The sequence below is a fragment of the Pelophylax lessonae genome (assembly GCF_965119305.1).
Source record: "Pelophylax lessonae genome assembly, chromosome: 1".
NCBI classification, from domain to species: domain Eukaryota; kingdom Metazoa; phylum Chordata; class Amphibia; order Anura; family Ranidae; genus Pelophylax; species Pelophylax lessonae.
The window spans coordinates 190,735,442-190,762,670 of record NC_138768.1 but is presented as its reverse complement, the minus strand read 5'-3'; positions in this window follow the sequence as shown (position 1 = coordinate 190,762,670).

Genomic DNA, 27,229 nt, shown 5'->3' with positions numbered 1-27,229 from the left:
GCCTCCTGGACCATGCCCTCTGGCCCAATTTGCCCCATAATACTGGCACTAAACTAAAAGTGTAGCGCCAGCCGGCGGGGACACTTTTTGTGTGGGAGCTGGGAGGAGGCTGTTTTTTTTCATGCAGTGTGCAGCTTTTTTGCTGCCCCCTGCAAAGTGCCGCCCTAGGCCTGGCCCTTGTCGGCCTAGGCCAAGATACAGCACTGGTGTTGAGTTATTTTGAGGGGACAGCAAATTTACACTGTTATTCAAGCTGTAAACTCACTATTTTACATTGTAGCAAAGTGTAATTTCTTCAGTGTTGTCACATGAAAAGATATAATAAAATATTTACAAAAATGTAAAGGGTGTACTCACTTTTGTGAGATACTGTATCTTCTGTAAATATGACCCTAGTCATTTTACATAGATTCTTGTTTAAATCTAAAGAATGACACAACACAATTTACCAGTGTGTAAAGAAAAACTGCCTGTAGTGACTCAGCCACCAAAAAGATATATTTTTTCACTTTCCATAGCAGATTTGGACCTGCTCAATTTGGCAAGATGAACAAGGCATACAATTTACAGGTTGATAAAATGACTATTACTATATGTGCCTTGAAATGTGGTACAGTTGGTTATTAAGTAAGCTAATCTAAACAAAATCATAAAATTTCCTTGTGAAAACAAATTAAACAATACCCCCCCCCCCCCCCAAAATTACAGTTTTCGGAAACACAGACATGTATGACTAGAACAAATACATAATACAGTCATTCACTGGTTTGTAAGATGTTGGGCCCGGAAAAGATCCAACAAAATGTTTTGCTTCTGCAACGTATTTTAAGTGTATGTATAAACTTTTTGTTTTTAGTTTTGGATAGCATAGGGAAGTGTTAAACCCCTATACCTACTACTGGGGAGATTTTAATTCACCTCCTGCCCCAGAGGCAGAAGAGGAAGTTATAGATTATCTCCCAATGTGAGGGGAATTGTCCCTATTGGAAGATTTCCACTTACCTCATGTTCTAGTGACAACTCTACATTTTTTTTACTCAGTGACAATGGTCACTAGTACAAATAGAGAAGTGGATTTCCCCAATGGAGCCACAGACAACATTGGAGTCAATCCAAAGTTGAAAAAGGGCTTGGTCTGGAGATATTGTTTAGAGGGAATATTTATAGAGCAGTGAAGCTGATATTAACCAAAGATTCACTGCAGGTGAATATTCCAGCTGACGTTCCTTCAATGACAGTGATTGATTCACCCCTAGTGAATGTTTGGTGAAATTCCCATTCAATGCTCTATTTTTACAAAATAAAATATCCCTGGGTATGCTGGTGTGCTCACTCTGTCCTCCCTGCTCCCACTGCTCTCAGGCAAGAATCCTGATCAAACCCCTCTACTGAATGGATCTCGAGCCTAGTCTGGAGAAGGGGCCCCCCTAGACCTAGAAGACCCCTCCTAGGCCACGACAGCCTCCTCAGCACTCCATCTTCCACCTGACTCCCCTGCTAGCATGACTCATCCTTATTTAAGGGTTGGTCTAGCCATCCTGTCAGGACAGTATGCCTGGGGATTGTCCAGGTTCCCCTAAGTATGTAGATCAAACCTTCTGGCCTCAGCCCACTAACTTCTAAAAGTTTCTCCAAACTTCCAGAACCAGGGGGAGGCACCTATCTCATACCTGGTAATGAATGGAATGTTGTAGAGTCCTCTCTTTTACCTCATACCTGACACTCCTGAAGCTGGAGACAGAGAGTGTGAGGGCTAAGAGTGGCACAAAACTGGAGTAGATGGCTGGTGAAGTCTGCTCTTAGATGGATCAAGCTGGGGGTTTCAGTCATAAGAACTGGATACTGAAGCCGCTTGGCACCAAAGCAAGAGATGGTAGCAGAGCCAATTTGCAGGCAGTGACCAGTGGCAGCCGGGTAACAAGGAATCAAGTCAGCAGGCAGAGCAAGTCCAGGAGGCAGGCCAAGGTCGGCAACAGCCGGGCAGCGCAGTACAGAATCAGTAGGCAAAAACAAGTCCAGTAAACAGGCTGAGATCAGAGAGATCAGATGAACAAGGTTAATTCAGGAGGAAAGGCAAAATCCAGGAGAAAGCTGGGTCATACACAGGTAAGAAGGTTTAATGGATTAGGTCACAGGAATACAGGTACAAGCCGAAGACTATTCAGCAACTGCTCATGGTGACAGGCCAGTTTAAATAGGCAATTGGGCACCAAGTATTAGCATGTGAGCAATGCACCTGCACACAAACATGGGTATAAGCCCACACTGGTTTTCTAGTGCTGGGAATCTGGTTTACCCTACAGCACCAGAGACCTGCCTCTGTGAGTCATCCAGCCTGACCTGCAGTAAACCCTGACCCAGATTCATTCATTTTACCATGAGTTAATACATGTGCCTGCATTATTCTAGTAGCACACTAGAGGGTGCTACACACATAAATTATTTACATTACAGTTTTGGGGAGGGGGGGATGCCTTTAAGCTGAACAAGGCATTCGAGAACAGGCTACCAAAGGATTTTTAGCCCACCAATGCAATACATGGTATAGGATGATAAGGTACATTATAGCACAATATTCCTCCCATTTCAGGCATATGAGGGTCCTGCATTGTACGTAATGATGTCACAGCTAGTACTGTTGGCCGGATTTCTGAAGAGGAGAATGGGTTCTGCTTTATCCCTTGCAATGCAGAGGAAGACTTACTGCCTGCTAGGGCAATTTTTTTTTTATTTCCCTGAAGTTCAATTTTAACCACTTGCCGAGTGCTCACAGAAATATTACTGCAGCAGTGCAGCTCCCCTGGGTAGAGCAACGTTGACCTACATCGCTGGACTCCTAGTGATTCCGGCGGTGTGCTCCCGCTGTGTTTAGACACAGCAGGAGTCGGGCCGGAGGAGGAGAGGCAGCGATTGCCGCCTCCCTTCCCCGTTTGCCGCCATTGCTAGTAAAAAAAAAAAAACAATAAAAATGACATAAATCTTTCCCGTAGTTAGTAAACGTGATAACTTTTGCGCAAACCAATCAAAATACTCTTATTGTAATTTTTTTTACCAAAAATATGTAGCAGAAAACAAATTGGCCTAAAATGTAAAAAAATTTTGATTTTTAAATTTTCTTTTTTGGGAATGTCATATAGCAGAATGTGAAAAATATTGTTTTTTTTTTTCAAAATTGTTGCTCTTTTTTTGTTGATAGCGCAAAAATTGAAAATTGCACAGGTGATCAAATACCACCAAAAGAAAGCTCTATTTGTGGGAAAAAAAGGACGTCAATTTTTTTTGGGTATAGCGTCGCACGAGCGTGCAATTGTTCGTTAAATTAACGCAGTGCCGAATCGCAAAATAGGGCCTGGTCAGAAAGGGGGCAAATCCTTCCGGGGCTGAAGTGGTTAAGAATTAGACACTCCAAAACAATCATTATAAAGAAATATAGTATTACTGTATGATATGAAAGAAGTGAGATTCTAGATTGTTGCAGTCAAATCAACGGTGGCAAAAGGTGTTTCCGTGTCTTGTGCTGCAAGCAGTTAAAATAAAAAGTAATAATAGGCTGTTTGAGTATACTTTGTGAAAAAAAACCATTCAATATATATTTAAAGAAAAGTAAATTGTAGCCTATTAAATGTTTGTTGTCTGTTTAGAGAATATATATATATATATATATATATATATATATATATATATATATATATATATATATATATATGTATATATATATATATACAGTAAAACCTTGGATTGAGAGCATAATTAGTTCTGGAAACATGCTTGTAATCCAAAGCACTCTTATATCAAAGCAAATTTCCCCATAATAAATAATGGAAACTCAGATGATTCTTTCCATAAGTCCTTCAGTTTATAGTCTATATACAAAGATTATAGCAATGTGATAGGTTGTATAACCATAAATTGTCCATCCACAATATGCTGCCTTCCCAGGGGAATAGAAGCAAAATCTAGTAGAGCTACAGAATATAAGAGAGATGAGAGTGTAGCAATATGATTACATTTAATGAAGGTTCAACATTTAGCAACTCACGTGGTTGATGACTAAAATAGGCACACCTAAGTATGCAGGCATCCGGGGGAAAGCTGTCCACATAGACCATCTTCTGAACCACAGACTCTCACCACTGTCAGTCTGCAATCGTGACTGGGAAGAATAGCCTGCAGTAGAGTGATCTGAAAGTGAGGCTTTGAATCACTCGTGGTGTGCAGCGGGGAAGGGATGATGAAGATGGCTGTGCAGAGGATGGTCTAATTGGACAGCTTTACAACAGATGCCTGCGTACTTAGATGTGCCTGTTTTAATCATCACCCATGTGAGTTGCTAAATATTGAACCGTCATTAAATGTAACCATATTGCTACACTTTAAAGGCTCCTCTCTTCTTTTTATTTTTTTTCAATAAACGTTTTATTGAGAAAAATAAAAATGAACATTAACAAGTGATGACATTACAGCACCGTCAGTAGTTACAAATACAAATAATAACACATATCCAGAAGCACCGTATACTATATCTAGGAGCAGAAAGTTGCCATCTATGATAAGTACTGAGATATAAACAAGACAATATTGACCCTGCCAAGTAGAATATATGGCAAGGGATTAAGTCTAACAATGTAGATTTGGAGGGCCGATGCAACTCGGGTATAAACCCCAGCCACATGGGCCCAAACCAGTGTGTACTGAGGTGAAGTTCAATCATACGGGGTATTGGGAATCAACTGGGTAGGGTAGTGATGAGGAAGGGAGAGGATTCCTACCCCTCTAACTGGAGACATATGGATGGGGACGGTCAGGAGGCAAGAAGGTGGCAGTCTTGGAGGGGGCACCCCCGGAACGGACACCCCCAAGGGGAACACGCTGTGTCCAGAACCGGAGAAGCACCGTCCGCACACGCGTATGGACCGGCCCTCGCTAAGGATGGGTTACGGTAGGTAACAGGAGGTAGGGGGGAAGGGCAGTTATGTAAAGAGAGATGGGGGTGGCTTGCCTCTCTTCTTTTTTATACATGACGCTACTTGTATATCAAGACATCGCTTGTATATCAAGTCAAAGTTTATTTTAAAAATTTGCTTGTCTTGCAAAGCGCTCTCAAACCAAGTTACTCTCAAACCAAGGTTTTACTGTATATATATATATATATATATATATATATATATATATATATATATATATATATATGTATTCTTCAAAATGCTTCTTCCCTTTTTTTTAACTCTTTTATATAGTGCAAAAATGTTTTGAAGACCCCTTGTATATGTCTACAGTATAAGTGAAGTGATCATCATCCCTATCCATTCCAAAAGACTTTTAGTATGGAGTTGGGACCCATTATGGCTTGTGGAGTGTGTCTATAGGAAAAAATATGCCTATTCCAAATTTACCGGTGCTGGATGAGAGGACTTGGCTGACAATCTGTGTTTCAGTTCATTCAAAAGATGTTTAGTATGGTTGAGGTCTTTGTACTTTTTGCTCGGGGGCACAGCCATGTTGGAAAACAAAAGGGCCTTTACCATACTGTTTACTCAAAGTTGGAAGTGCATAGTGGCTCAAAATTTCATTATATTCCCTAACATTAATAGCACCCTTCACTGGAAACCATTGAACGCAAAAATTTGGAGGCATGTAGATAGGTGTCTTGGTCAGGTGTACACAAACTTTTGGGCATATTACAAATTCTATATACAATATATACATAAATGTCTCTTAAAGTGGTTGTAAAGTCAGAAGGTTTTTTTTATCTTAAGGCATATGCATAAAACTTTAGTGTGCAGCAGCCTCCCTCAGCCCTCTTATTACTTTGAAAAAGCAACATACGTTATGCTCACAAACATATGAAAGTTGTACACATGTAAAAATATATATTGAATCCAATCTCCTCCAAGACAACCAGGAACTTCCTATGGTGCTGGATAACGTGATGGTATCCGCATATAGCTGACTGATGCATTTCGAGGGAGGACCCTTTTACTCAGAGCCAAAACCCTGATGGGGGAATTCATATCTCCACGCACATAGTCACCATCATGCCAGATGGATCAGAAATGTGCCCTTTGTCAGTTCTGCAGGACAAGGCAGACCTGCACCCGTATAAATGATTATGAGCAACAAGGTGCTATCCTTAGGAAAAGGTTTGAGGAAAAGGGGTATGAGAAGGGCCATATAGAGGAAGCTTACCAAAAACATTGTCCCTTATGAGATAACCACTCCCAACACAAAAAAGGAAAAAAACATCCAGAGTGAAGGAGGAAGGAGAGAATATGCAGATCGGCTTCTGCACAAGGTACAACACCAAAGCCCTTATCATCCAAAGTGTCCTGAAGAAAAACTGGAGAATACTGAAACAAGATCCTGTCTTGAAAGACCATCTACCTCTCATCCCAATCTTTTTTTTTAGAAAACCCAAGGATCTTAAAAGTATGGTGGCCCCTAGTAGGGTTAGAAAATCTAAGAGGAATGGGTTAAAGAACTCTTGGCTCCCTTTCTTTGATCAGAAGGGAAGTTATAGGCATGGGGTGAGTAATTGTGGCACTTGTGCCTTTATGTGTCACTGGAAAAAGGAAGTGATAGCCACAGATGGGAATATTTTTTAAGATCAACCAATTCATCAATTTGTGCACCACTCATGTAGTTTACGGCCTGCTGTGACCTTGTGGGCTATTGTATGTAGGCCGCACTACACGCTCCTTAAGGGTCAGAGTAGGAGAATATAAAAGCAGCATAATTTACCAGAAAGAGAAGTATTCACTTCCCTGGCATTTTTTGGATTTACACAATAGCAGTACAGAGGGCCTAAGGGTCTTTGTGATTGAGGCCATGAGTAATGACATGGATAGTGGCCAAAAGTATCAAAACTTTGCACAAGAGAGGTGTACTGGATTTTTACTCTAGGGTACCTTAGTCCCAAGGGCCTCAACAAGGAGATTGAGCTCCATTCTGTGATGTAACTGGATCACACTGGGACCAGATATTTTATTTTGTAGTATCACATGGTGGACCCATGAGATTGGGATGGAGCCTAATGTACTGGCATCACCTGTTACCCATCAGTCCAACTCCCCTATGTTCACAACGGATGAGTGTAGGGGTGTACGGGGTATGCTCATGTACCATGCAACTCGGATAGTTTCAGGATTCCATCAGCCCCTGCGACATCCCTATAGATGCGACCACACTTTTGCAGGGACCACGCATGTGCAGTGGTACATTGGTGGGTGTTTGATACCTTGTACACATATGTGAATCATTTGGGGTATACTCATTGTGACACACTTCACTACACGCATTTTTAAAAAATATATATATATATATTTTTTTATTTTTCCATTAATGGATTTGTTTAAATATTGCCAATAATATTATTACTATTTATTTAATTTTGATTTGGATTTTTATGTTAGACCTATTGGTGTCAGGCTATAGCATCACTGCATTATTATACTAATGGAGACAGTTAGCGAAAAGTTTAGAATTTTATACGGTATGTGCCTCTATATAAAAATGCCTGTTGGTCCCTTTACTTTGGGTTCCTGTGTCCCGGAAGTCTGTAATTCACTGTGGGACATGCTGGGCCACTTTTGCACTTCTTACTGAGGATCCATGTCTATGTTGTTTTTTTTTTTTTTTTTTTTTGTGTACCTATTGGTCTCTGACTTTGTCATTCATAGAATGTGGTGATCCTGGATGCCACAGGAAGTGACGCAGTGGTGCACCCGGAAGTTATGTGTTGGGTGTTGAAACGCAGATCTGCCCGGACTTCCGGGTGTATTAGCCAGGCATGTGTTCCAAGCGGGCACGATGTGGCTGGAGGCACAGGCGGCTGCAAGGATGCTGGACCTTGCGGGTAAACAGACCGATATGGGTCTGTCATTTAGAGTGAGCCCAATAGGATTTTGAACATTTGTCGGTCTTTATGGAGCCATATACTATATATATATATATATATATATATATATATATATATACAAATACAGAGCCAATCATAAATATAGGACAAATCACTGAAAGGTAAAAGTCCAAATATTAAACGGATGATAATCCTCAATAGAACAGATGTGAGAGTCCAGCCACCAAAGATGGAGTCAGTGAATGGAAGACATCATCACCCCGTGCAACAGATTTGGATGTCAGCTTACCGGAAACCCTGGACCCCCTGTTATGGTGGGTCACATGAGCGAGTGGTAAATGGATCCAGGAAGAGGGTCCTCTATAGTGCGGATACCAATCCTGGGATGGTCACTCCAAGGAGTGCACACTTCCAATATCCCAACTCAACCCGTGCAGTAGGTGAAATACCTCAAAATCAAGAGGAAGACTCCAATGGCATAGTACACTACTCAGCTTTATTATTAAAAAAGGTGTAAATGGCAACTCACATTTAGACGACAAATCAATGTGCATAAAAGTGGTACACCAGGAACAAGCATGAAGACAAGCGGACGCGCCTGACGTTTCGTCCTCCCTAGGACATTCTCAAAGGCAGTGTCCCCCGCCATCCTCACGCTTTTTATAGTAACAGGCCTTGAAACTGATTCCAGGGGTCCCAGAAGCCTCAGGCCGGCGGAAGTGCGTCCGCCGGAAGTGATGTCATCGGCGGAGATACATCACTTCCGGTCCACGATCCCAACAAGGAAGAGCCTGCGCTTCACCGCTGCTCAAGGCCTAGGAAGTAAACTCCCCTCTAGAAGGTCGCCCAATAGGAAACATCCAATCGGGACAGACCCACATCCGGCGGAGCACTAACCACACGGCAACTGTCAGCAACAGGGACACCTTCATTCAAGCGCAATACAGCGATCACATAAAGGAAAAGCATAATTAACCCATTACGGGCAGTTAAAATAAGCAGTCTATAAATAATTACATAGTTTAAGACACATCAAAAGATATATGTAAACTTTCTGGGGAAATGGAAAAAAAACCCCAGAATAAAACCTACATAATAAACCTACATAATAAATTGCAGCCGCCATAATATTCATAGCAAGCAAATAAATATAACATATGTAAACCATACAGGACTTATGTTGCCACAGCCACATATTGTTAAAAATACTGTTAAAATTGGACAATAATCCATACAATTGCTATATGAAGGAGATTAATAAATGTGCAAATAATAATTCTCCAATACCAGATAAAAAGATTAAAAATATTAAAAAGGTAGAAAAGCTAAAACTGGAAACACTAGAAAAAAGGAGAAAAAGGAAAAAAGGGGGGGAAAGCCCTTTATCACCATGAAAGAATCAGGGAAGTAGACTGGCCTGCATTACTATCATCCATTATTGATGAAGCAGTTAACGTCCCAGTCTACATTCAAACCATGCGGCGTATAACATTTCATGTCAAATATCCAACGAATCTCCTTCCTTGAAATTTCCCGTCTCACATTGCTCCCTCTCCAGTTTGCTGTGAATTTATCAATACCTATAATGGAAGTCCCTGTGGCTTTTTTGTTGTGACATTCCAAGTAATGTCGGGAGACGCTATGCTTGGGGAATCCACGACGGATATTCCCCAAATGCTCATTGACTCTTATTTGCATAGTTCTAATAGTCCTCCCGATATACTGAAAGCCACAGGGACATTTCAAGAGGTAAACCACATTCTTGGTGGAGCATGTGATAAAGGAGCCTATGGTATAGGTCTTATTAGTAACATTAGACTGGAAGGACACCACTTTCCTGTCTTTAATGGCATTGGCCTTACACACAACACACTTACGGCATGGGAAAAATCCCTTAATCTGAGGAAAGAAAGCCGATTTGAGTGGTCGATCCACCACATTCGGCGCTACCTGAAGTCTCAAAGGGGGAACTCCACGATAGACGACCATGGGTTGGTCTCCCAACACTGGAGCCAAAACCCTATCGTTCAGGAGTACCTTCCAATGCCTGGAAAAAATATTCTTCAAGTCCCTGTATTGTTGGGTGTAGGTAGTTACAAACGGAACCCCAGCTTTCCCGTCAAAAGCATTATCTTTTGGGGTATTCGTGAGCATTAAAGCCCTATCCCTATCAGCTACTTCCTTGATGACCCTATTCAGATCCGCCTCAGCATAGCCTTTGTCCAAAAACCATCCTTTGAGGACAGTGGCCTGCTGAAAGTAGTCAGCCACGTGAGAACAGTTCCTTCTAACTCGTAGGAACTGACTCTTAGGGACGGAATTTAGCCAGGAGGGATGATGAAAACTATCTCTCCCAATAAACCCGTTCCTGTCCGTGGTTTTAAAGAAAGTAGTGGTCACCAACGAATCCCCATTGACCTTAATATCCAAATCCAAAAAGTGGATATTGCTTTCACTAGCTTCGTGTTGCAGCTTGATGCCTAAGTCATTGTCATTAAGTCCCTGGAAGAAAGCGTCAAGTGAGTCCATCGTGCCATTCCAGACAACTATGACATCATCAATATAACGCTTCCAAAGGACCAACTCCGGTCTTTGGTCGTGTAAAACACAGTCCTCCTCCCACTTCGCCATGAACCATTGCAAATTTGGCACCCATGGCCACACCTTTCGTTTGCAAATAATACGAACCCCCAAACCAAAAATAGTTGTGGGTCATGGCGAAGGAGAGGAGACTGAGAACCCACGCTCTTTGCGCTGGAATCAAAAGTGGATCCCACTGCAAAAAGGACTCGACAGCCAGCAAGCCATCGGAATGCGAGATTATGGTGTACAGGGAGGTCACGTCTGCCGTGGCTAGAACGTAACCCTCCCTCCACTCCACCTCTCCCAACAGCCTCAGAACTTGAGTAGAGTCACGCAAGAACGTGGGCGTACCGACTACCAGCGGCTGCAGGTAAGCATCAATGTACTTCCCTATTCGGGAAGTCACCGAATCGATGCCGCTGATAATAGGGTGACCTGGAGGGTGAACAGGGTCCTTGTGAATTTTTGGAAGGTAATACAATACCGGTACTCTAGGGGCAACAGGGACCAGATACGCCTTCTCTTTCTTATTAAGAATTTTATCAACAAAGCCCTGTTTCACCAAAGTGGATAGTTCAACCTTATATTTCCAGGTGGGGTTACCCCTCAAAGGGAGATAGGTTTCATGGTCAGAAAGGATCCTGGACATCTCCCCCAGATAGGCAGATTTGTCCAGGACCACTATTCCCCCTCCCTTATCAGCGGGTCTAACCACGATATCTTCCCTTTTACGTAAGCTCTTAAGACCTGAAGTTAACCTTTTGTCGCTATAAGACTTCTTGACGTTCAAAGCATCCAAATCCTTAATGACCAAATCCCTAAATACACCCAATGAAGGGGCAAGGGAACCGGGGGGATAGAAGAGAGAGGCATTTGACAGACCTGAATGCCTAATCCCCTCCCTAATAATAACAGGATCTTGACGCTTTCTTGCAGGGACTTAATGACAATGACTTAGGCCTCAAGCTGCAACACGAAGTCAGTGAAATTAATATCCACTTTTTGGATTTGGATATTAAGGTCAATGGGGATTCGTTGGTGACCACTACTTTCTTTAAAACCACTGACAGGAACGGGTTTATTGGGAGAGATAGTTTTCATTATCCCTCCTGGCTAAATTCCGTCCCTAAGAGTCAGTTCCTATGAGTTAGAAGGAACTGTTCTCACGTGGCTGACTACTTTCAGCAGGCCACTGTCTTCAAAGGACGGTTTTTGGACAAAGGCTATGCTGAGGCGGATCTGAATAGGGTCATCAAGGAAGTAGCTGATAGGGATAGGGCTCACGGATACCCCAAAAGATAATGCTTTTGACGGGAAAGCTGGGGTTCTATTTGTAACTACCTACACCCAACAATACAGGGACTTGAAGAATATTTTTTCCAGGCATTGGAAGGTACTCCTGAACGATAGGGTTTTGGCTCTAGTGTTGGGAGACCAACCCATGGTCGTCTATCGTGGAGTTCCCCCTTTGAGACTTCAGGTAGCGCCGAATGTGGTGGATCGAACCACTCAAATCGGCTTTCTTTCCTCAGATTAAGGGATTTTTCCCATGCCGTAAGTGTGTTGTGTGTAAGGCCAATGCCATTAAAGACAGGAAAGTGGTGTCCTTCCAGTCTAATGTTACTAATAAGACCTATACCATAGGCTTCTTTATCACATGCTCCACCAAGAATGTGGTTTACCTCTTGGAATGTCCCTGTGGCTTTCAGTATATCGGGAGGACTATTAGAACTATGCAAATAAGAGTCAATGAGCATTTGGGGAATATCCGTCGTGGATTCCCCAAGCATAGCGTCTCCCGACATTACTTGGAATGTCACAACAAAAAAGCCACAGGGACTTCCATTATAGGTATTGATAAATTCACAGCAAACTGGAGAGGGAGCAATGTGAGACGGGAAATTTCAAGGAAGGAGACTCGTTGGATATTTGACATGAAATGTTATACGCCGCATGGTTTGAATGTAGACTGGGATGTTAACTGCTTCATCAATAATGGATGATAATAATGCAGGCCAGTCTACTTCCCTGATACTTTCATGGTGATAAAGGGCTTTCCCCCCCTTTTTTCCCTTTTCTCCTTTTTTCTAGTGTTTCCAGTTTTAGCTTTTCTACCTTTTTAATATTTTTAATCTTTTTATCTGGTATTGGAGAATTATTATTTGCACATTTATTGATCTCCTTCATATAGCAATTGTATGGATTATTGTCCAATTTTAACAGTATTTTTAACAATATGTGGCTGTGGCAACATAAGTCCTGTATGGTTTACATATGTTATATTTGTTTGCTTGCTATGAATATTATGGCGGCTGCAATTTATTATGTAGGTTTTATTCTGGGGTTTTTTTTCCGTTTCCCCAGAAAGTTTACATATATCTTTTGATGTGTCTTAAACTATGTAATTATTTATAGACTGCTTATTTTAACTGCCCGTAATGGGTTAATTATGCTTTTCCTTTATGTGATCGCTGTATTGCGCTTGAATGAAGGTGTCCCTGTTGCTGACAGTTGCCGTGTGGTTAGTGCTCCGCCGGATGTGGGTCTGTCCCGATTGGATGTTTCCTATTGGGTGACCTTCTAGAGGGGAGTTTACTTCCTAGGCCTTGAGCAGCGGTGAAGCGCAGGCTCTTCCTTGTTGGGATCGTGGACCGGAAGTGATGTATCTCCGCCGATGACATCACTTCTGGCGGACGCACTTCCACCGGCATGAGGCTTCTGGGACCCCTGGAATCAGTTTCAAGGCCTGTTACTATAAAAAGCGTGAGGATGGCGGCGGACACTGCCTTTGAGAATGTCCTAGGGAGGACGAAACGTCAGGCGCGTCCGCTTGTCTTCACGCTTGTTCCTGGTGTACCACTTTTATGCGCATTGATTTGTCTTCTAAATGTGAGTTGCCATTTACACCTTTTTTAATAATAAAGCTGAGTAGTGTACTATGCCATTGGAGTCTTCCTCTTGATTTTGAGGTATTTCACCTACTGCACGGGTTGAGTTGGGATATTGGAAGTGTGCCCTCCTTGGAGTGACCATCCCAGGATTGGTATCCGCACTATAGAGGACCCTCTTCCTGGATCCATTTACCACTCGCTCATGTGACCCACCATAACAGGGGGTCCAGGGTTTCCGGTAAGCTGACATCCAAATCTGTTGCACGGGGTGATGATGTCTTCCATTTACTGACTCCATCTTTGGTGGCTGGACTCTCACATCTGTTCTATTGAGGATTATCATCCGTTTAATATTTGGACTTTTACCTTTCAGTGATTTGTCCTATATTTATGATTGGCGCTGTACTTGAATTTATCTCTTTATTGCCATAGTTGTTTTTTTGTACTGGCTGCCTATGTGTATTACTGTTTACTAATCCTGACTGTGACTTAAGCGGGGCCTTTTTTTCCCCTATATATATATATATATATATATATATATATATATATATATATATATATATATATTGTGTATTAGTATATGTGCAACTCTGAAATTGTGGTTGGAGGTTTTTTTTTATATATCATACACAATCTAGGTTCCTATATGGGATGCCAGCTCTGTTAATGATTGATAATGTCTATTATTATTATTATTTAACACTAGTTCTTATTCTCAGTGTGTAAACATTGTTTGAACAGTATATCTTTGTCATTGCTACCATCGGGGGTTGGAATGGGTGTGGTTGGTCTATTTCTATCTTAGCTATCCACACTGTTGATCTTTGTTCCCTGTGGGGCAGGGCGAAGTGTGGTGGGCGGTGCAGGCTGACTACTGTATATAACACATCACAAATGCAATGATGGGTTAGTAACATGTTTTGGATCTGAGGAAGAGAGTCCTCCCTCAAAATGCATCAGCCAGCTATATGCGGATACCATCACATCATCCAGCACCGTAGGAAGTTCCTGGATGTCGATTGGGTCCAATATACATTTGTACATGTGTACAACTTTCATATATTTGTGAGTATAATGTATGTTGCTCTTTCAAATTTTATTAAACCTTTTTAGTGGTAATGCACAAGGTCGGTGCGCCCTTCTCTTGTTGTTGTTTTTCAGTCTATATGGATACCCTTGGTCCTGACCGGCGGCAAGACCTTAGGTGGTGTCAACAAAGACCACACAAGATCACACACCTTCTTGCATACTACTCGAGCACAGGAGAAATATTGCTTTTCAAACTTCTATTACTTTCCTTATCCTCATCTCGATCCAGCGACAGTCTACGTTGCCCGGGACTCTCCCCCTCATTGGCTGAGATGGCAGCGTGGCACCATTGGCTCCCGCTGCTGTCAATCCAAGTCAGTGAGCCAATGAGGAGAGACAGGGGGCAGGGCCGAACCCTGGCTCTGTGTCTGAATGGACATACAGAGAACGGCTCGGCTCTGGTGCCCCCATAGCAAGCTGGTTGCTGTGGGGGCACTCAGCAGGAGGGAGGGGCAAGGAGCGCAAGTGACCCGAAAAGAGGAAGATCTGGGCTGCTCTGTGCAAAAACACTGCACAGTAAGTATAACATCTTTGTTATTTTTAAAGAAAAAAAACGAAATCTTTAGTATCACTTTAACACTGAATCCTATCTTAATAATAATATAAAAATAATGTATTTGAAATACTTGTTTCACAAAAAAAAAAAAAAATTCCCAATAACAAATGTTAGCTAATAGTAATTGGTAACATCTACATATATATATATTTTATTTTAGGTAAAACTAAGTTAAATATTAATGGCCAGACTGAGTGAGAAACTAAAGCACATCACTGCATATTCAACATCGCCAAGGAAATAGTTTTAGTGTCTTTGGCCTAAAAGAAAAAAAATTAACAGAATGCACTGAAACCCACGATGCAGTCTGAAAGAGTTAGCAAACAACAATAGTAAACTGATCAAAATAACAAAATGTTGAAGGTTGACAGACTGTTCAAGATCCTCAAAGTCTGGAGACCTTGAAGCATGCTATGCAATTAATGTGGATAGAGAAATAGTTTGGTCATGATGACCTTGAAGTTAAAAGATATGTGTGTGGTTGGAACGCCCTGCTTACTTAAAGTGAAAAACCAAACAAAGTAGGTCTGATTTTCTACACAGCAACAAAACAATAGCTTTGGATGCTAGATTTTTCAGTAATCAGGACTATTTTGCCACACACACACACACCAGACAAACAGTAACTCAACCCTACATTTTCTAAATCTCTAAGGATTATGCAACAAGTAAACCAAGCTTCCCTATTTCTCAATGTTTATAAGAGGTGTTCAGCTAAAAGTCGTTTTTAGTGGAGGATCAGCTCAATGGGATTAAATGCAATTTTTTTTTTTTTGCTGATTACGAAAAAACTATTCTGATCTAATTTTTATGAGAAAAATGTGCATGTTCATTTCATCCTTTTCTTTTCTAACCTCTTAGTCAAAAAACCTCCAGTTCGCAAAGAGCTGTTTCAGTATAGTGAAAGGGTGACCTAGGGAGATGCCGATCATTGCATTCTATGTAGAGCACATTCAAAGCACATTGCTGCATGCAGAAGAGTAGGAGACTAGTTGTACTCCATCACAGCACATTCCACGTAGTTCTTTATATCTGAATAATACCATGACCTATAATGGTACAGCACAGTGCTCCCAGTTTGCGCATGCAGTGTGCAGGTACAATAAACTGCATTGCAATACTGCTGTGTGAACAAGCAACTATGAAGAAGGTTCTACCTTTTATTTGTTTTTGCATAGCCTATACACATTAATATTTGTGCAGTTAAAACCAGTGGTGTAACTAGAACCTTCAGGGCCCTGGTGTAAGAAACCATGAGGGGCCCCCCTGACCCCCATCCGAAGCCCTTCACTCCGATCCTCGGGCCCTCTCCTCTGAGCCTGGGGCTAGTAGGGCAGTGGATGGTGTCAGTAAAGCAGTGGATGGGGTGAGTTTTTATTTTTTTATTTTTTTTACGATTTTTAGGAGCCCAGTTGGGGGGTTTTAGTGAGATTTCAGGGATCTAAAAAGAATGAATGGTCAGGAATAGCTTTGTAAAGAGCTGCCCATTCATTCACAAATGAAAGCACAGTAAACACAGTTTACTATTGCTTCAGTAATGAATGAACACAGGTGCGATTGGTACTGATCACTAACTGTGTTCATTCAAAAGAAGAAAGGGGTCATTAATTACATATTTACTAGCCTCTTCCACTGCTCATCCTGAAAGCAAGGGAGCAGTGCCGGGACAAGGTCACCTAGGGCCTAGGGAGAAAATAGCAAGCTGAACTGCAAACTGAAATAACATCAATGTTCCCTATTACATCAGAGTTCCCCCTTACATCAGTGTCCCCCCCTTACATCAGAATCCTTCCTCATGTAGCCAGGTGCTGGCTAGTCTACCTGTGTCATCGTGGGACAATAATAACAAGGACTTGAGTTTGTTTCCCTCTAGTGTTTAGTCTGGCCATTGCAACATCATTTTCTGAAAGCACAGAGAGAGAGACCACTACTGAAAGCAGGGGATTGTGGGACTTGTGGTCCATAGAGTTGGGTTTTACATGGAGCCAGGGCTTCTGAAAACTACAAGTTCCAGCCAGCTGGAGAGAGAAGAATGCTGGTAAAGGACATAAATAGCCTGGCCTGAGGGGGAGTTCCTCCCTTTGGGACCACCTCCTTCAGCTGAGAGGAGGGACCCAGGCGCTCTGGGGGAATGCGAGCAGGTGCCATGATCTGGACAGACCAGCAATCCTGACTTTCCTCTGGGTAGGCGTGTCAGAGATGTTCCGCAAAAAGTTTTTTCCCCCAGTCAAATTTTCTAGCGTTAGACCGCATACATCCAAGTCCGAGAGGTGGTGACTGGTATAAGATTTTGCTCTAGCATGAAGCTTGTTGGATTATGGCCTTGAAAGCCACCTCTTCCATGGCCTTAACAAAGTCATCAGTTTCTGTCCATTCCTAGAGGGTTTTTCCTCCGGAGGATGGTTTAATGAGTGACTTTCAGGGCTGTCACCCCTCTCCCCTTTTTTTTGTCTGTTTTTTCCGGTTTTTGTACGTTTTTTTCTTTCTTTTTTCTCCTTTTTCTTTTTCCCCCCCAAAAAATATTTTGACCTATACACCTCAGTATGGTCAAACATTTTCGTGATACATATAACTACATGCGTGTGCATTTTCATGCAGATTATGCAATAATATCATATGCACACACATTTGACTTTTTTGTATTATCCTTCTACTTCATTCCATTCAGTTCCATTCATTTTATTTCATTCATGTGTGTATCTCATCAATTATTCTATCTATTTTTTATCCCATTTTTTTCACACCTGTTATCTTTACATTTTTTTTATTAATTTATTCATTTCATTTCCATTCTTTTCCTTGTTCCTCCCTCATTTTTTTATCTTATTGTTCATATTTTTCTTTTTCCCTTTTTCTGTGGTGGCCCTCCTTTTTGTCCCCACCCTGCACACCCAGGGGGGATGACGTGGGTGGACGGGCGGCGGCTTTGGTTGTTCCTGCATCTTGGGCAGTTTCCACGTCTTCTGCTCTGTTTTTCCCCTCTCCTTCAGTGTTCAGGAGGTGGTTCTCTGGCAGAGCGCTGTCTTCTGGGCCTGGCGTCTGCTTCGGAGCCTTCTGGAGGCGGCACCATGTGCTCCACGGTCTACAGGCCTCATAGGCTGTGGTTTCTGCGCATGCCCAGTGCGATTCTTCACACGACGCATGCGCCGGTGTCCTGCTGCCATATTAGGAGCCCTGTGCCCTGTCTGTCTGTTGGTCTTACTGACCCAGACGCAGTTTTTAAGTATCCTCTATCTGGAAGGTAGGTATATTCTCTTTATCATTGTATATGTCCCACCTTGGTACTTATCTGCAACAGAGATTTTTCTGTCCCCGCTGAATTAGCACCAGCATTCCCATCTTTTCCCTGTATTTTTTCAGTTATTTTTACCATTCCCCCACAGTTCATTATCATCTGGGGCTTTCAGGAGTGGATTGTTTAAGGAATAAGTCCTGCGAGTGACCCTGAGGCTCTAAATCGATCAGTTATTTGCCGCAGACACTCCACTTCTTATAATAGTGTGCTTAATTGAAATAAATATATAGTGTTGCACAAATAAAAAATTATTAAATTAATTAATTTGTGCTTAAATTATTAAAAACCCAAAATATTTATATGTGACATAATATTAAAGTGCCAATAGTGCTAATAAAGTGGTAAATATAATATAATACTCATAGAAAAGAGAAAATATATAGATATAAAAGTCCAGTGTGCAAAGTGCAAAAAGCCAATAAACAAAGTCCAAAATGTAATCCTAAAGTGATATGTGCTCCCAGAGAGAAGTGACCAGAGTGTCAAAGTGGACAGCCAGCCGTGCACCCCCTTGTGAATGGGTGCTCATCTCAAATCCTTAAAAGAGCGCATAGATTGTTATCCCAAAAAGATCATCCATCCATATCCTTCAGGGCACCTCTCATTCACAGGAGTTGCAGCGTCAATCAATGCAGTATATATGCAAACAAAAAGACTTGCAATAGTGTATGAAATCCTTAAACAATCAGCTTTTATTAAATAAAGGTGGATAAATCTCACTCACATTTGTAGTTGCAACACATGCACTTGGACAATAGCATCAAGTAAATGGTGGAAATCGTGGTGGTATAGTGGGAGAGACTGCACAGCGCCGCCGGTCTCTACAGCGTGCACCGATAGCTGACAGCCTCACCTAGACAATATGAAAGTGGGGGGTGTCATGGCGCTCTTCTAATATCCCAAGGTGGTACAAGGAATGTGGGTGGATGGGAGGGGGGGGGGGTTATGGGGCTGCGTGGGGGGTAACAAAGTTTGGTACTGTAGGGAAGCTATAGTCCGCGGCAGCCGGCTGAAGCGTGGAGAAGCCCTGAGAGATGCAAGAAAGGAGAGAGCGGCGCCAGCTTAGTATAGTACAAGTTTATTTAACACTGTTAAAATTGGTGACTCACTGTCCGAGGTTGGGTGAGACCAGTACACAAAGACTGTTAGGGTCATCCATCTTCCTCTTCCAGGATAGTGGTCATAGGAGAAGGTGGTGAGGTTCCAGAGGTATAGCCGAGCCGCTGTGGGGCTGCTAGTTGTCACTGGCCACGGCAGAGCATGCACAACAGGGCTCCGGCTGCCGACTTCTGATCCCTGATGACATCACTTCCTGGCAGGAGAAAAATAGGGGTTGCACGCGTTCAGAGCATCCGTGCTCCTTCGTCAGGCGATGGGAGTGTCTCAGGTGGGGCAGGGAATTTATACCCTGTTGCCGGACTAATTGCAAAGACATCTGTCTGTGGGGGGGCGGAGCCAAAAGACTCTAAGAAAGTCATCTCAGTAAAAACACAATTGGGGATACATGTCTCTAGGAAATCCATAAAAGTACATAAAAATACATAAAAATACATGATGGTATTACATAAAAGAGGACTTATAAGAATAAATCCCATAAAAACAATACTGACATGGCCATGGGGAAAATAGATCGGTAATGTGTGTATACATCTACATGAAAAAACGGTATTGGAGGGAAAAAATAAAAATAGAAATAAATGTAAAGATAAAAAAAAAAAAAAAACAAAAAAAAAAAAAAAATATAAAGATAAAAAAAAAAATAAATAAAATAAAATAAAATAAACATAAAAATAAAAATATATAAATAAAAATAAAAATAAAAATAAACATGAAAATAAAAGTAAAAATAAAATAAAAATAAAAATAAATATAAAACTAAAAATAAAAATAAATATAAAAATAAAAATAAAAATGAAAATGAGAATAGAATACACACATACATATATATATATACACATACACACATAAAAAAAAAATATATATATATATACATATATATATATATATATAAAAAAATATATATTGATGGAAAAAAAAAATATATATATATATATGTCACTCATAGGGAATGATGTGTGAATGTATGAGGTGTCACAAGTATATGTGCAATATTTTAGAGTGTGATATTGATTTCTAATCCCTCGTTTAGGCCTCCTGGCGCTAGAGTGTCCAGGGTATAAATCCAGTAGTTTTCTCTGGTACACAGTCGCTTGAACCGTTCAGCAGGGGGAAAGTGTGCAGGGATGGCTTCCAATACCCACACTTTGAGTCCATCGGAGCACTTGGGATGATACTCAGTAAAGTGTCGGGGGACGCTATGTTTATCGGAACCTGTTTCAACAAGGTTTCCGATGCTCTCCAAAGCGTTTGCGTAAGGTCCGTATTGTACGGCCTACATAAAGTAGGTTGCAGGGGCACACGAGGCAATAGATGACATATTCCGTCGAACAAGTGTAGAAGTCAGTGAGGTGATGGGTTTTTCCATTGTTTTTGAATTCCTTTAGACCGTGTCTCACATGTTTGCATGTTAAGCACCTGGTCTTACAACATTTGTACATTCCCTTGATTTGGAGAAAGGAGGTGAGTGATGAGTTAATTTTTGGTCTAATGGAGCGGACCTGGCTTGGTGCTATTAGAGTTTTGAGGTTTTTTGCGCGCCTGTATGAAAAACGGGGGCGCTCGGTGAGGTCTGCACGTAGGTAAGTGTCTTCCTTTAGGATTGCCCAATGTTTATGGAAAATGCATTCCATGTGCTTGAATTTACTGTGAAACTGGGTAGTGAATCGTGCAGAGGTGGGATGATTGTTTATTTTCCTTGTATACTCCGCTCTACTTTTCTTTAAATCTTCATGCAGGTAGTGGTCAGAGGCTTTTGTTATGAGTTCTTCAGGATAACCCTTTTCAAGAAATTTCTGTTTGAGTAGTGTTCCAGTGACAACTAGCAGCCCCACAGCGGCTCGGCTATACCTCTGGAACCTCACCACCTTCTCCTATGACCACTATCCTGGAAGAGGAAGATGGATGACCCTAACAGTCTTTGTGTACTGGTCTCACCCAACCTCGGACAATGAGTCACCAATTTTAACAGTGTTAAATAAACTTGTACTATACTAAGCTGGCGCCGCTCTCTCCTTTCTTGCATCACCTAGACAATAGTGTATCGCTCCGTCCGTCCTTTCCCCTCCCCTACGCGTGACGACACAGGGATCACGTCTCTTCCTCAGGGGCGCTGTGCAGTCTCTCCCATTATACCACCACGATTTCCACCATTTACTTGATGCTATTGTCCAAGTGCATGTGTTGCACCTACAAATGTGAGTGAGATTTATCCACCTTTATTTAACCACTTTACCACCGGAGGATTTTGCTGTCTTACGTCCAGGCGCTGTGTGACTTTAACTGACAATTGCGCGGTCATGTGACGCTGTACTTAAACGAAATTTACGTACTTTTTTTCCCACAAACAGAGCTTTCTTTTGGTGGTATTTAATCACCTGTGCGATTTTTACTTTTTGCGCTATAAACAAAAAAAGAGCGTTTATTTTGAAAAAATAACAATATTTTTAACATTTTTTTATATGAAATTCCCCCCCAAAAAAATGTAAAAATCAAAATTTTTTTAAATTTTTGGCCAATTTGTTTTCTGCTACCTATGTTTGGTAAAAAAAATCACAATAAGCGTATTTTGATTGGTTTGCGCAAAAGTTATTGTGTTTACTAACAAAGGGAAAGATTTCTGTCATTTTTGGTGTTTTTTTTTTAACGCGTAATGGCGGCGATCTGCGTTTTTTTTTTTTACAGGACTCCGACATTGCGGCGGACAGATCGGACCCTTGACTGACATTTTTGACACTTTTGGGGGTACCAGTGACATTACTGCAGTAATCAGTGCTATATATATGCACTGTTACTGTAAAAATGACACTGGCAGGGAAGAGGTTAATTTTATTGGAGAGGGAGGGGTTAATGTATGCCTGGTGCTTACTGACGTGTGGGGGGGGGAGGTGACTGAGTGAGTCATGGACAGATCGGATGTTCAGCTATGCTGAACACTCCGATCTGTCACTCCCTGTCACTGAGGAGATCCGCCCGCTCTGTTTACACAGGCGGGCGGATCTCCAAACTAGATTCCCCGACGATCGGGGAAGAGCGGCAGCAATCGCCACCGCTCCTCCCCTTGCCCGACTCCCGCTGTGACTGAACACAGCAGGAGCGAGCCTCCGGCGGCACGCATGCACCGCCCACAAGGGGCGGAGTCCAGCGACGTAGATCTACGTCGCTGGACGATAACGACCCACATTGCTGCAGCAGCAGCAATGTGAGCGGAGTTCAAGTGGTTAATAAAAGCTGATTATTTAAGGATTTCATACACTATTGCAAGTCTTTTTGTTTGCATATATACTGCATTGATTGAGGCTGCAACTCCTGTGAATGAGAGGAGCCCTGAAGGATATGGATGGATGATCTTTTTGGGATAACAATCTATGCGCTCTTTTTAAGGATTTGAGGTGAGCGCCCATTCACAAGGGGGTGCACGGCTGGCTGTCCACTGTGACACTCTGGTCACTTCTCTCTGGGAGCACAGATCACTTTAGGATTACATTTTGGACTTTGTTTATTGGCTTTTTGCACTTTGCACACTGGACTTTTATATCTATATATTTTCTCTTTTCCAGGAGTGGATTGTTTGTTCTTCCACATTAGTTGATCAATGCCATGATCCAACAGCGCCACCTATATGGGCTTTAACAAGGAGGTTTCATAAAGAATCCCCTACAATTTCATATGGAGCTCTTTTAACAATCCAGCAAAACAATCTCCTTTTACAGGTATACCTCTCCATTGTTTGCTATTTATTTTTTCATATATTTTTTCATTTTCATAGCAGCATCATCATTATATATTTTTTCCTTGACCCAGTCCCCCTCCCTTCTCTTTTTATGATATATACATATATATTTGTGTACATATATTTCCTTTATTTATTTACTCATCAATGTTATCTTTATCTGCACATGGACTCCTAGGGGACTTGTGTTGGAGACATTTGTCGGGCCATCTTTTCATCTCCACCTCTGATGTTCCTTTACATCTGTTTTTCTCTTTTGTCCACCTTATTTGGATCCTTCTTGCATCTTGATTTGGTCAGCTTTTCAGGGTACGTTGTACAAGTTAACATTACCTTTTGTGATTTCTTCATATATATTTTTTTTTGGATTTAATGTATCTTTAAGGTATTTTTACTTTGTTATATTCTGTATTACCTGTTGTATTTTCTATTGCAGAAATAAATGTATGTATGCATATTGAATTCCTTTGTTCACACCCCTGATGAAGGGTATTCCCGCAACGCTTAGGGTGTCGGGTGCCCATTGGAAATCTATGCTCCACTATACTTTTTTCCTACCATGACAAGTTTTTACAATTTATTAATGTGTTACATGTATTCGTCTCCATTGTTACTTTCATTTTTATGGTTATTCATTAAAATTATGTTTTATTATATATTTATGGTGTTATTTTCGGCCTTTAAAGTCCCGTTCTCTACCAGGGGGGTTTTTTCTTTGTTATTCATTTGGGATGTTGGCCGTATATCACCCTGCTCTACCTAGATGAATGCCCCTTCTGGCCTGGACAGCATGGAGAGTCTTCAGTGAGTGAGCCATACACCTGCAGGCAGATCCACCATGAGGTCACTCTCATCATCACCGTTACAGACCCACCTAAATCCCAGCATCATTAGGTGCACAGCCAGGCACCCTTCACTGGTTACAGATTCTTCAAGAGCCTGTTCTTAGGACATCCCATTCCCTTGAGCCTTGGTATCATCAGGATTGGTGAACGGGCAGAAGCCCACACTGTGTACATTCTACAAAAGACACTGCATGCACACACCTTTACCCCATCTCTGTATACAAAAGCTTCTAACAGGAAACACTTTGCATATGCTATCCATTATTGCTGGTTGCCATTGAACAGCAATCTTTCTGGGCCCTTGTTGAACTAGCTGAATATTCTGAACACGTATACCACCAGGACTCCTCTCCTCTTCTCCCCCACATAAATAACTCATCAAATTACATCTGTGTGCGTTAAGGGGATCTCTTACTCAGAATTTGATTATTGCATTATTCACATATTGTGTTCTTATAAATTGTGCTATTTGTTTTCTGGGCCTGCGGAGTCAGGATTTTAAGGGAGCAGTTTGACACAGAAAGGTCTTTCTCTTTCCTTTTATACCCCGGGTCATAGGTTCTTTCAGGGCCTGTTGGCTATTACTGTTTGATTCATTGTGATTTAGATTATATTGCATATCCGTTTCCTATACTTGCTAAAACTAAAAGTTTTATAATGAAAGACATCTGCATTAACATACCTTTCTTTCTGTTGACCTAAGAATCCTTAGTAAAATACTAATTTTCTTTGCTACAGTCTGATTCTTTGCAATTGTGTTCTTTCATGAATTACAGTGCATTGCGAAAGTATTCGGCCCCCTTAAACTTTTCGACCTTTTGCCACATTTCAGGCTTCAAACATAAAGATATAAAACTGTAATTTTTTTTGAAGAATCAACAAGTGGGACACAATCATAAAGTGGAACAAAATTTATTGGATTTTTCAAACTTTTTTAACAAATAAAAAACTTAAAAATTGGGCGTGCAAAATTATTCAGCCCCTTTAAGTTAATACTTTGTAGCGCTACTTTTTGCTGCGATTACAGTTGTAAGTCGCTTGGGTATGTCTCTATCAGTTTTGCACATCGAGAGACTGCAATTTTTGCCCATTCCTCCTTGCAAAACAGCTCGAGCTCAGTGAGGTTGGATGGAGAGCGTTTGTGAACAGCAGTTTTCAGTTCTTTCCACAGATTCTATATTGGATTCAGGTCTGGACTTTGACTTGGCCATTCTAACACCTGGATATGTTTATTTGTGAACCATTCCATTGTAGATTTTGCTTTATGTTTTGGATCATTGTGTTGTTGAAAGACAAATCTCCGTCCCAGTCTCAGTTCTTTTGCAGACTCCATCAGGTTTTCTTCCAGAATGGTCCTGTATTTGGCTCTATCCATCTTCCCATCAATTTTAACCATCTTCCCTGTCCCTGCTGAAGAAAAGCAGGCCCAAACCATGATGCTGCCACCACCATGTATGACAGTGGGGATGGTGTGTTAAGGGTGATGAGCTGTGTTGCTTTTACGCCAAACATAACGTTTTCATTGTTGCCAAAAAGTTTGATTTTGGTTTCATCTGACCAGAGCACCTTCTTCCACATGTTTGGTGTGTCTCCCAGGTGGCTTGTGGCAAACTTTAAACAACACTTTTTATGGATATCTTTAAGAAATGGCTTTCCTCTTGCCACTCTTCCATAAAGGCCAGATTTGTGCAGTATACGACTGTTGTCCTATGGACAGAGTCTCCCACCTCAGCTGTAGATCTCTGCAGTTCATCCAGAGTGATCATGGGCCTCTTGGCTGCATCTCTGATCAGTCTTCTCCTTGTATGAGCTGAAAGTTTAGAGGGACGACCAGGTCTTCGTAGACTTGCAGTGGTCTGATACTCCTTCCATTTCAATATTATCGCTTGCACAGTGCTCCTTAGGATGTTTAAAGCTTGGGAAATCTTTTTGTATCCAAATCCGGTTTTAATCTTCTCCACAACAGTATCTCGGACCTGCCTGGTGTGTTCCTTGTTCTTCATGATGCTCTCTGCACTTTAAACGGACCTGTGAGACTATCACAGTGCAGGTGCATTTATACGGAGACTTGATCGGAGACTTGATTACACACAGGTGAATTCTATTTATCATCATTAGTCATTTAGGTCAACATTGGATCATTCAGAGATCCTCACTGAACTTCTGGAGAGAGTTTGCTGTACTGAAAGTAAAGGGGCTGAATAATTTTGCACGCTCAATTTTTCAGTTTTTTATTTGGTAAAAAAGTTTGAAATATCCAATAAATTTCGTTCCACTTCATGATTGTGTCCCACTTGTTGATTCTTCAAAATAAATTACAGTTTTATATCTTTATGTTTGAAGCCTAATATGTGGCAAAAGGTCGAAAAGTTCAAGGGGGCCGAATACCAATGCACTGTATGTTCAAACCCAGGGTGCCAGACATGTTGGGAGGCTTACAAGGTCTGGACAACCTTTTTGGCACAGTTATCTTACAGCAACCCCTACAGGGGTGGCACTACACTTACATCGGTGCCCCCCTTTATCGTCAGTGTCCCCTCTTACATCAATTTCCCATCTTAGATCAGGGCCCCCCTTATATCAGAGTCTTTCCTTACAAAAATGTGCCCCCCCTCCTTACATCAGTGTGCCCCCTCCTTACATAGGTGTGCCCCCTCCTTACATCAATGTTCCACCTCTTATATCAATGGGCCCTCCATTACTTCACTGTGCCTCCTTCTTACAACTGTGTGCCCCCCCCACTCCTTCATCAGTGTGCCCCCTTCCTCCATACATCAGTGTGCCTCCCTCTTTAAACAGAGTGCCCCCTTACTTACATCAGTGTCTTATGTCAGCGTGACCCCCTCCTTACCTCAGTGTGCTCCGCTCCCTACATCAGCATGCCCCCGTTATGTCAGTTTACCCCATTACATCAGTGTGCCTCTCTTACATCAGTGTGCCCCCCTCCTCCTTACATAAGTGTGCCCCTCTACTTTGATGCGCCCCCTTCATATCAGTGTGCTCTCCATTACATCAATGTGCCCTCTTACATCCATGTGCCTCCTCCTTACATCAGTGTGGCCACCTCCTCCTTACATCAGTGTTCCCCCTCCTCCTTACATCAGTGTACCCCCTTCCTACATACATGAGTGTGCCCCCCCTTCCATCAGTGTGCCCCCTCCTCTTTCCATCAGTGTGCCGCCCTCCTCTTTACATCATTGTGCCCCCCCTTCCATCAGTGTGCCCCACTTATGTCAGTGTTCCCCCCTCCTTATGTCAGCGTGCCC